Source organism: Venturia canescens, chromosome 10 (genome assembly GCF_019457755.1).
Source record: "Venturia canescens isolate UGA chromosome 10, ASM1945775v1, whole genome shotgun sequence".
Taxonomy (NCBI): domain Eukaryota; kingdom Metazoa; phylum Arthropoda; class Insecta; order Hymenoptera; family Ichneumonidae; genus Venturia; species Venturia canescens.
The window spans coordinates 5,844,407-5,854,670 of record NC_057430.1 but is presented as its reverse complement, the minus strand read 5'-3'; positions in this window follow the sequence as shown (position 1 = coordinate 5,854,670).

The window sequence follows — 10,264 nt, the reverse complement described above, 5'->3', positions numbered from 1 at the left end:
AACGTTCCAGAATTCGCTCAAGGTTCGGCAATTCTTTGCTTCGCCTGCCGGGCCAGGTATGTGCGTTACAACAGGCGTATTCGTTCGGCCTATATAATAGCAGACCAATACATATAAACAAAATGAAAGACGAAGGGTCATTTCTATAGAAGGAATATATTGGGAGTCGTTTGTATACCTGAGCGTCTGTTGTCATGTTGCTTGTGCCACACAAATCCGTTAGCCCCCCTGGTAACAGACGGCGGTCGGCCTTGAACGCGAGACTACTTTGCACGTTTCGATTGAGAAGCGTTTTCGATGTCTGAATCATCCATTTCATCTGTGAATTCACTTCCTTCGGATTCTTCAGAAACATGATCCATTTCATTTTCCCAAACAGGACCACCAAAATCGTTTGAACTCTCATCATGTTCGAAAAGTGCATCGCGGAACGGGCGACTCCGTAAATTATACGCCATCTAAAAATTGGAGTATTTTTCAACTTGGAGTATATTATAATGATTAAAAAATTTTTTAACGATTCATATAGTCATACTTACATTACGAGAAGTAATCCCACGCAGAAAAAGTAGAGAAAAAAATGACACTTTTTGCAAAATAATTTCGCAGTGGTCACAGGGAGGGTCACATCGACCCCAGCTCGCGTACGGTCTTTTTGGGATGACTGATACGAAGTAACTGTTATCGGGATTTAACTGGCCCTAGTACCTTCTTACAGAGGGAACCCCAAAGTACCGTTAGAGGGCAGGCCAGCCTCCTCGGGCGCTAATAACTTATACTAAATCTAGTTTGAAGTCGGCCTTGGGATCGTCCTGACCACTGGTAACCGCGGAGGGTTAAACATTGTTTACGTTCGATATCTCTAGGTCACCTGTATCGAACTTATTGTAAAGAAAATCAAGACACTAGCTCCAAGTAAGCGGTCCGTCAAACGTTTACGTGGAAATATATTACCAAATGGTATTTTATAGTTAATTTTTCGTACGATTCGAAATTCGGTGATTTTTCATAATTCGATGTATAAAAATATAACACATGTAATTTTATCGTCCATAAGAGTTGAATCTTTAATTACAATAATTTATTTCATTTATTTGAAATTATCTTGTTGTTTAAATTTGAAATTGAAATTTAGTTCTGGGGAATTTCCAGGGCTTTCACAAAAATTAAACTTTTAGATACGGAATTTTATGGATGTAGAAGAAAATTTTATTAAAATAGCAACAGACACAACCAGCAACGGTTGACGGGAATAACTTAAAAAGCAAAAAATGAGTAATTGTAATAATAGCTGGTAATTATAATCCATAAAAAATATATGAAATTTTTTTTTTTAATTGTAAAAAAAATTATTTTATAAAAAAAATACAGAACAATTCGAAGAAAATTTCACAAATCTTGAAAAAACATTATCTTTAAAAAAAAACTAACCTGTATCTATTTTTCAAAGTGTCAAAAGAATCAAATAACAAGTAAAAAATAAAAACCGAAAAATCGTGCTTGAAATCATTTTGGGAACCGATGCCTCATTCTTCTTATTTGATTCGAAGGGCTAAATCAATTAAAAAAAAATTCATCTAATTTACGTGCAGCATTAAAATTTATTATATCAATTCGAGGCCAAATATTTTCTAATGAATTGAAAAAAGTTATCACTTGAATTACGTGCAGCACTAAAATTTATGATATCAATCAGTGGACAAGTATTTTATTAGTAACTCCAAATTTTCAACATTATTAAATTGTTCTAAGAAGCATTTAAATAAAAAAAAAAATCACATGAAAGCTAGTCGTTTGTTACTCTATGGTGGCAGAGACTTATAAGAAAATCGATTCTTCTCAGACTTTCAGGATCTTCTGGTATTATTCACAAAATTCGACGTCGATTTTAGATCGGTACAAATTATGTTTAAATATATCTTAAAAATACGTGTCCGGCCCAACACTATTCATTCAATAAAAAATCAATCATAAAAAAATGGAATTGTAGGGCAGAATCCGGTTAAAAATTTATTGAAATGCGATTCATTGTTAATTTAATGATCCAGTCCCTTCTCGGCTCACTAACCTCGTCTCGCACCATTCTCTGGCTACGAGAGTAGACTAGGCGCTAGGTACAAAGTACCGTCGAATTATTCGACTTGATTTTTGTCGATTCTCGTGATGGTAACGCAATACAAAATTAGAGTAGTAAATATTAGAAGGCACGAGGGAAACGAGTGACTGAGGACGGTCCGACTACTCAGCTCATCTAAAATACAAAAAGGTAGAGGGGGGGATCCTTGGGGCAAATCAGCAGCCACGAAACACAAAAGAAATAGCCAACAACAAAATACAAAATTCGGAACAATATGCGCCATTTATTAACAGTTTGCGCGGAGAAATCAATTATACAAGAGAAAAATGTGAGATCGCCAATTAATTGTTAAACAGAATAATATTTCGGGAGAAAATGATTCGGATTCGCCATTTAAACGGAACAGAAGAATACTCGGAAAAATGATAATTTTAATTCGCCGTCGCGTTGACCCTATTCACAAGCAGGTAACTAAACGTCGCAAATGACCTACCCGAGTCCGAAAGGTAACTACAGGCAATTGGTAATAGGTAATTGCTATGACGGAAACTGTAACACATTGATCACCACGGCAGGGTAGGCAACAAAGTGATCACTGTGAGACAATCCCAGGTAGATTACGCGGGTGTCGTAGGTAGCGCAAAGGCAAAAGGTAATCGACACCTGGTAATTTCCTACCCAATAATTCATCCGCGAGGATGAATCCGTAAGAGTCCGCGATTCGAAACAATACATGACGCAACGCGAAAGGCAAAAGATAGGCGAAATTACGATCGACGACGGAGAATAACGTAATTTACAATAGAATATCGCAAGAGAGGTAACAGAAAATACGTCGATCGCGAGACAGGAAATAATACAATCGGATACTCGAAAGAACGCGCAATATAAAAGAAACGAAAGAAAAATACTGACAAATAAGGTCCGGGTTAACCGCCGTACCTTTCGAACGCGACAATGAGATCGAGAGAGACACAACGAAAACACCGCGCGGCTAGCGCGCTCACTAGAGTTCTCGACACGTGCAGGGAGAGAGAGACAAGAGAAAAACGAACGTTACTGCGCGATATATTCAGCGCTTTATCAAAACTCGAAAGACTAATCATTCACATAATTTTTACAAGATCGACGATATTCTAGGAGATCAAATCAAGAGCGAATTCTCTGGTAGAGTTGAGCGTCTAAATAAACTACACAAAAGCTCGGGACAAGGGGAGTAGCGGCCGCAATCTCGCTCGGTACTTCGCCATACATGTCCCCCTCAACGAAAATGCCACCAGGCAACAAAACTCAAAAGAAACCGGAACTAAATTCCGAAACGATACGCTCAATTCCACCAAAGAACACGAGGAGAAAGAATAGCGGGCTTACCAAGGAGATCACTCGTCGCACACGAAGAAAGACAAAAGAGACGTGGATGACTATAGGCTCGGACTTCTGACTCGCCGGTGAGATGATCGGAACAAGACTAATTGTGCGAACGAGTGGTCCTCAATATTCGGCGCCATCCCCACCACTGGGCCCACGAACCGCAGCGCTTACCCGCTAGGCGTGAACTAGAGCACGGGCTCAAGTCCACGCTTTCGCGGGAATTCAAACTACGAAGCGCGACACGTCGATAATTTACCTCCCTATGGCTCTCGCCTCTCCCGTCCACTCAAATCATTCCTCCCGACTGGATTACCGTGATTCGGGTGCCTTTCCTCTTGAGAATCCGGCGGGCAGCTCTGAAAGACCGAGGGGAGGCCTCCCTCACGACTTCAGACGTCTAGAAGCCGTGGTGGGCCCACGACAATAACCACCAGGAAAAACAGCACCTTGGCTCCAGAAAACTCCCCCAAATCCCACCTGACGAGACGCCGTATTGCACGGACCGTGGCACCCGAATTTACGGCGTAGCGAACGGTGTAACTCTCGGTCACTACAGCGGGAGAGGCACGGGCGGCGCTCAACGAATGGCCTATGCCAGCGTGTCCTCTCAGTAGTAAGGCTATGCCAGTTCTAATCCATGGTGCTCTCAGGGGGGAGCGGGGACGGGGGAGCGCGGAGACCGTTGCGGGGCTGCATGGTATGTGGAGGGGGAAGGTTCTCGGACAGCGGGGGTGCGGCAGCACTTTGACGACAAAAGCCGTGTCACGTCCGGAGGGGCGTGCAGGAAAGGTTCGGGTATTTGAACGTCGAGCGGCAAACGTTATGTCCCATAGACTTTTCCATTCAGCATGTATACGCAGAGCGTTATTATATAGATTGTGACGTTGTGGCCACTCCGTCACCATGAGTCGTGGGGATGTCCCACCGCAGCACTTTCACCCCCGCTTAATCGTTAATGAATCCGATCCATTTTGAAACAGACTCCCTCTGAGTCTTCGCCGTAGCCCTAGTAGTAAGCCCTAGGATAAGTCGAAGCCTACGCACGTCGCCAGCGCATCAAGAACCAGTCACCGCAACACCTGGAAACCACAAGAAGAAGAGAGCATCGATCCCAACACACAAGAAGAGTCCCCGCCCCACACACTAGACCCTCAGTCCCACAATCCCGACCCCACAACAATATTCCTTCCCCTAGCCCCAGACTACCCCCGTACAACACCCACACGACACTCCCTAGTCCCCTCTAAATTCCCTCCGTAGCCCTACTCTAAGCCCATCGGCAAGGCGAAGAAAAAGGAATAACTCACCTGGGGTGAGAGAATGAATCCCTCACCGACTAAAGGCCGCGTGCAGCCCGAAGAACCGTCCCCGGAACGACAGGAGTCAAGTCGGAGGCCCCTAACCTCAAAAGTCACTTCGGACGAGCAGCCACACGACTCCGAACGATGGCTCGTCGGGCCTCCGGCGTCGAGACTCCACCCCGGTGGATATCCCTCGTCGTCATAACACCGACCCGGGCTCTCGAGAAAAAGTCACGTACGAGAAACAACACCTCGTCACTTCACACCGTATTTCCGTCGCCGTATTTCTGAGCTGTCAAACGCTCGCAGGAGCGAGCCGTTGGTCGTAGTACACCCTCCGGCCACGGTGGCGCCACTCAGCCGTACATCGACCCGTGGAGCCCCGCGGAGATCCGAGATCGAAGACCGGGTTATGCAATTCGCCACCGTGGCGCCTATAATCAGCCCCGTGACGCGAGGCGCCACACCGAGGATCAAGAATCTATTAAGTGTCGTGACGTCACCACACCACACGCCAATCCAGCCCCGAGTTCAAGCCCTGTTCCTCTCCCCGCCCTGCCCCTTGCCACCGAATACTCCGCGATGCGCGGAATAACTTATCGCCATTGGACCTCCCATCGACGCGCGCATCGATTAATTATCGATCAACATTGCGCAACAAGGAAGAAGATTGCGGAAGCCGGCAGGAGACATCACTTCTTCACGACTCGGCGTGCGTACCGTGGCTCTCCGTATTTCCCCTGCGAGATCAATTATTACGAGCGAAATTATACGACGACCAGAGCTTTTCCCCGGATTATTGAATTGATTGATTATTGGATTGCCGATACCGGAGTACTTTTCGATTGTCGCCTTCGATCTATCAAGTAAGTCGTTTTTGCTCTCTGTAAAGCCGCGACGAGAGAAACACGTGGCCGACGGCCATCTTTCCTCCCGGCTCCGTACGCACTCGCCGAAATCGTTCCACTATTTCTTTCCCCTGACTGTTCTCCGAGCCCGTCGGGCTCGTTTGAACGAATCTATTTCAATTCGCCCCGGTTTTGCCCGATTATCTGCCCCAATAAAAGTGCTGTGGTGGTGTTAGTTCTTTAGGAATTAATTAGTGAAGTGCGCGAGGGCAGCGGCCCTTTCCCCCCGACCCCTCGTGATCGCGTACGACAGACCGCGCGGCCTCGTGTGTGAATCCGCCCCCGTGTTTCCCAGTAGATCAGTGCTCAGTGACCCCGAGGCATTTTGAACACTATTCGAATTATTTGCGTTGCTTTCTTGTATTTTTTTCTGATTAGTGTCGTACCGATCCCGAGAGTGTCGCGGGTTCTTCCATTTTTCTGCGAGTGTCGCATTTACCCCCCCCCCCCCCCTTCGCCCGTTTCGCACTAGCTCCGCGCCTAGTCCACTGTATTATATCGCCCCTTTCCTTTTTTCTTTCTCTTGCGTATCACCAGTACAATTCACGGGTATTATAAGACGCCTGAGCGACAGGTGCCCACCGACCCGGTGATATTGAGTCTCTTGACCGTTTCTTATCTTTGCTAGCCCCCGTTCGATTAACATTCTATTATTCTGTTTCTTGATTTCCCCCGCTACTTTTGTTATCAGCCCCTCGACTACGGTTTATTGTTGTAACTTCGATAAAATCGAGGAAATAATTTTTGTTATTTTTTTTATAAAATTTAACTGGCGCCCAAGACAATCATCCACGAAATAAAGCCAAGTTTTGTTACCTTTCTTTTTCTATAATTGAATTTCGGTTTATTATTTATTTAATCTGTCCCTCCCCCCCCGCTCCTCCTCATTTCAGCCAGCAGTGACGGAAAATATCGTCATAAATTTTGGCGCCCAACGTGGGGCCCTGTCAACTCCTTTAAAAGCTGCGCTCCGAAGCCGCACCGGCGGTAAAGTACCGTCCCGGTGGAAAGTTCGTACCATTAGTATTTCGTCTTTCTTTTTTTTAGAACTTTCGCGTATTTCCGCAACACCCCGATAATAACTTCTAAGATATTTCGGAGGTGTTTGGAAATCAGCCTGATGCCTTTGGTAGCGTATTAAAAATCTTGTAGCCCTCCGTGAAATAGTGCTCACCCGTGAATTTCCCTCGTTTAGTGCACCACAGCACCCCGGCGAGAAAGATAGTCGTGCGAAACCTCTTTTTTGTTTGTCTTTCTTTTTTTTCTCTGCTTAGAAATTAACGCTTGTTTTATTGGCTCGCTATTGTTTTGTGTGTGCTCTGTAATACCCCCCCCCCCCCCCCCCGACCCGCGTTGCGAGTTGTCGAACGCTTATTTCCCCCTCCTGCTTGCACCCCCCACGACCGCGTTATCGCTTGCCCTCTCTTTTCTTTTTTTCTTTTTTTTTCTTTCTTTACGCCCCCCTATAGTCGAAATGGAGTTGAACCCCGCCGCGAACGTCCCGATCTCGACGGTCGTCGCGACCACCCCCGCCTGTACAGCCCCTATCACAACGACCGCGACCGTAACGGGCGCGTTCCACGCCCACGTCCCCCGGCCTTCGGGCCCAGCCGACCCCCGGGCCCGCATCGTCGAAATCCGAGCCCAGATCGAGAGGATCTCGGACCTCCGCCAGCTGATGATCCGCTGCGATCGTGCCGGGGTCGCCATCGCCGGCTCAGTGGAGGACATCAAGGACCGCTTACTCCGGTACGAGATCCGCCGGCGATTCCCCCAGGTCCCCGTAACGTGGAACGAGGATGAGGATGAGCGCGTGGGATTCCCGTACACCCTCACCCACGCGATGGAAACGATGGACATCTGGAACCTCTTCCGCTCCAGCCCCCCGCGCGAGGCCACCACCCCACCCTGGCCATCACCCCGGCCAGTTGGCCCCCAAGAAATACCTCCGCCCCCAGCCCCCGTCTTAAATACCGGCCAGTCCAGCGGCCCGTACCAAGACCCGATAGAGTTCGAGCAAGACTTTAGCCTCGAAGAAGCCCCTGAGAACCTCCACGAGCCCCTGATTGCCGTCCCCGGCCGAGCCGCGGGGCCCACCGTCACATTCGCGCTTCCCCCCTCGCCATTCCAGGCCCGAACACCGCTCCCCCCGCTCCCCCGCTCCCACCGATCGCACTTCTCCCTAATTCCCGGATTCCGAGACCCCAGTCCCCCCCTCGCCTCCGACGAACAGGCGCGGACGTACGTCGTCCCGCCGTCGAGGCCCCAACACAGCAGCACGCGGCTGCCCCCCAGCCTCCCCCACACGTCCCGAGCCCCCTCTCGCACCCCCTCCCCCGCTTCTAGCCCGACTTCCCGGGAGTTCGCCACGTCCCGCAACACTCGCGACAGCGGCGCGGCGAACCACTGGAAGAAATACGGCCCCAAGTTCGCCGGGAAGAGGGGAGACGACGCAGAAGGATTCCTCCACGAGCTCCACGAATACGCCACGGGCCAAGACCTTACGGAGGAAGAACTCCTTCGAGCCCTGCCCGAAGCCTTCACCGGCGACGCCCGCATTTGGCACCGCGTCGAACGAGTCCAGTGGACCAGCTACGAGGGGTTCGTCTTCCATTTCCGGGAGCAGTACGGCCACGGGGACCTCCAGGATAGATTGAGGCGCGAGGTCGAACTCCGCACTCAGGGGCCTGGGGAACCGGTGGCCGAGTTCCTGGTAAAGGTGCGAGCCCTGTTCGATCAGTTTAATCCCCCCCTCCCCCTCGAGACCCAATTGGACATTTGTTGTCGGAATTTACACCCCACCCTAGCCCCATACGTGGACCGAGACGAGATCCAGACGTACCTCGAGCTGAAGCGGGCCTGTCGGCGCCGCGAGGAGGTCGTCGAGCGGGCTAAACACTACCGGCCACCCCCGTCCCCGCAGCAGTCCGCCTTCCCCTCGAGCGCGTACCACGCCCCGGGAAGACACGCGCACGCCGCCGCGGCGGCCCCCAAGAGCGCGAAGGCCCCGAAGAAGCCTCCCAAGAGTCAGCCCCCGGTGCCCCCCGCCTCTAGCCCCCAGGAACCGCCCTCCCCCGCCCCTCGGCCCCCGAGCCCGAGCTACACCGCCGCCGCTAACGCGGCGACCCCTCCCTGGACCTCCCACGGCATCCCGCCGTTGTCAGAGGTAGCGCCCAAGACCGACCCGCGGGGCGAGCCCCCTCAAGTCACGAGGCTGCTCTCCTGCTACAACTGCCACCTCCCTGGACACTTCTATAGAGAGTGCCCGAGGCTGTTGGGGGTTTTCTGTCGCATATGCGGCAAGCCCGGCACTTTGACGAAACAGTGCCCCAAGTGCGCGGCCCGCCTGGCGGGAAACGCCCGCCCGGGGGGACAATAAACCCGTTGCCCCCCCGGAGGCCGCCCCCCGCCACGCGCCGCCGGAGAGACTCCGTTCCAGCCCACCTCGCAGCCCCACACCCCCCGATGCCCCCACTACCCCTCCCGACCAGGCCCCAGTGCCTCGGCGGGACAACATCGGTAACGCCATCAAGCTGAGCTCGCCCCACTTCAGCGACCAGAGTATTCTCCCCGAATACCCTCCCGAGGCCCCCTTCGACCCCGAGCCCCAGCCCGGCCGAGAGCCCCAGCTCGAACCCCTTGACCCTGCGCCCCCGACCCCAAGACCCCAGCCAGAACCTTCCACCCGCTTAGAAGCAATCCCCCCCAATGGAGAGACCACCCTGGGTGAAATGCTGGCGTCCATCCATCGGCGAGCCGTCGATGACCGGCATTACCTGTGGGTGAGGATAGAGGACCATCCGTGCCACGCTCTGGTCGATTCGGGCTCTTGCCGGACGTACCTGGGCACAGGGATGGTAGAACCCCTCCGGGAGCATCTCAAGGCGACCACCGACGGTATCGCGCTCCCCGGCAATAACCAGCTCCCAGTAGTAGGCGAACTGAACCTCATGTTCGAGATTCAGGGGCGCCTAGCGCCCGTCCGGACCCAACTAGCCCCCCTGGGATACGAGTGCATCCTGGGGATCGATTTCCTCCGCACGTTCGATATCCGGATCGATTACAGCACGGATACTTGGACGATCGGGGACGGGCCCGTCAGGACGTTCGACCCCGAGGACGCCCTCGCAAACCCCATTCCCGCGTACCCTGCGTGCGCCGGCCTAGCCGTCGTCACGTCACCCACCGCCGAACAACTGACCCGCCTGCTCGACGAGCTGATCCCCCAGAAGTCCTCCGCCCTCCTCAATGAAACGACCCTCGCCCACCACACCATAGACACCCAAGGCCACCCCCCCATCCGCCAGAAACCCCGGACCATCTCGCCCTACCTACTGAAGGTCGCCCACGCCGAGGTCGACCGGCTACTTCGGGAGGGAGTGATCGAGCGGTCGATGAGCCCGTGGCTCAGCAACCCAGTCATCGTCCGGAAGAGCGACGGCAAGCCCCGGTTCTGCATCGACGTCCGCGACGTCAACAAAGTCACACGCAAAGACGCGTATCCCCTCCCGAATATGGACCGCATCCTAGACGGACTGCGGCGCGCCCGGTACATTTCCAAGCTGGACTTGAGCCAGGCCTACTTCCAGATCCCCGTCGAGCCCTCC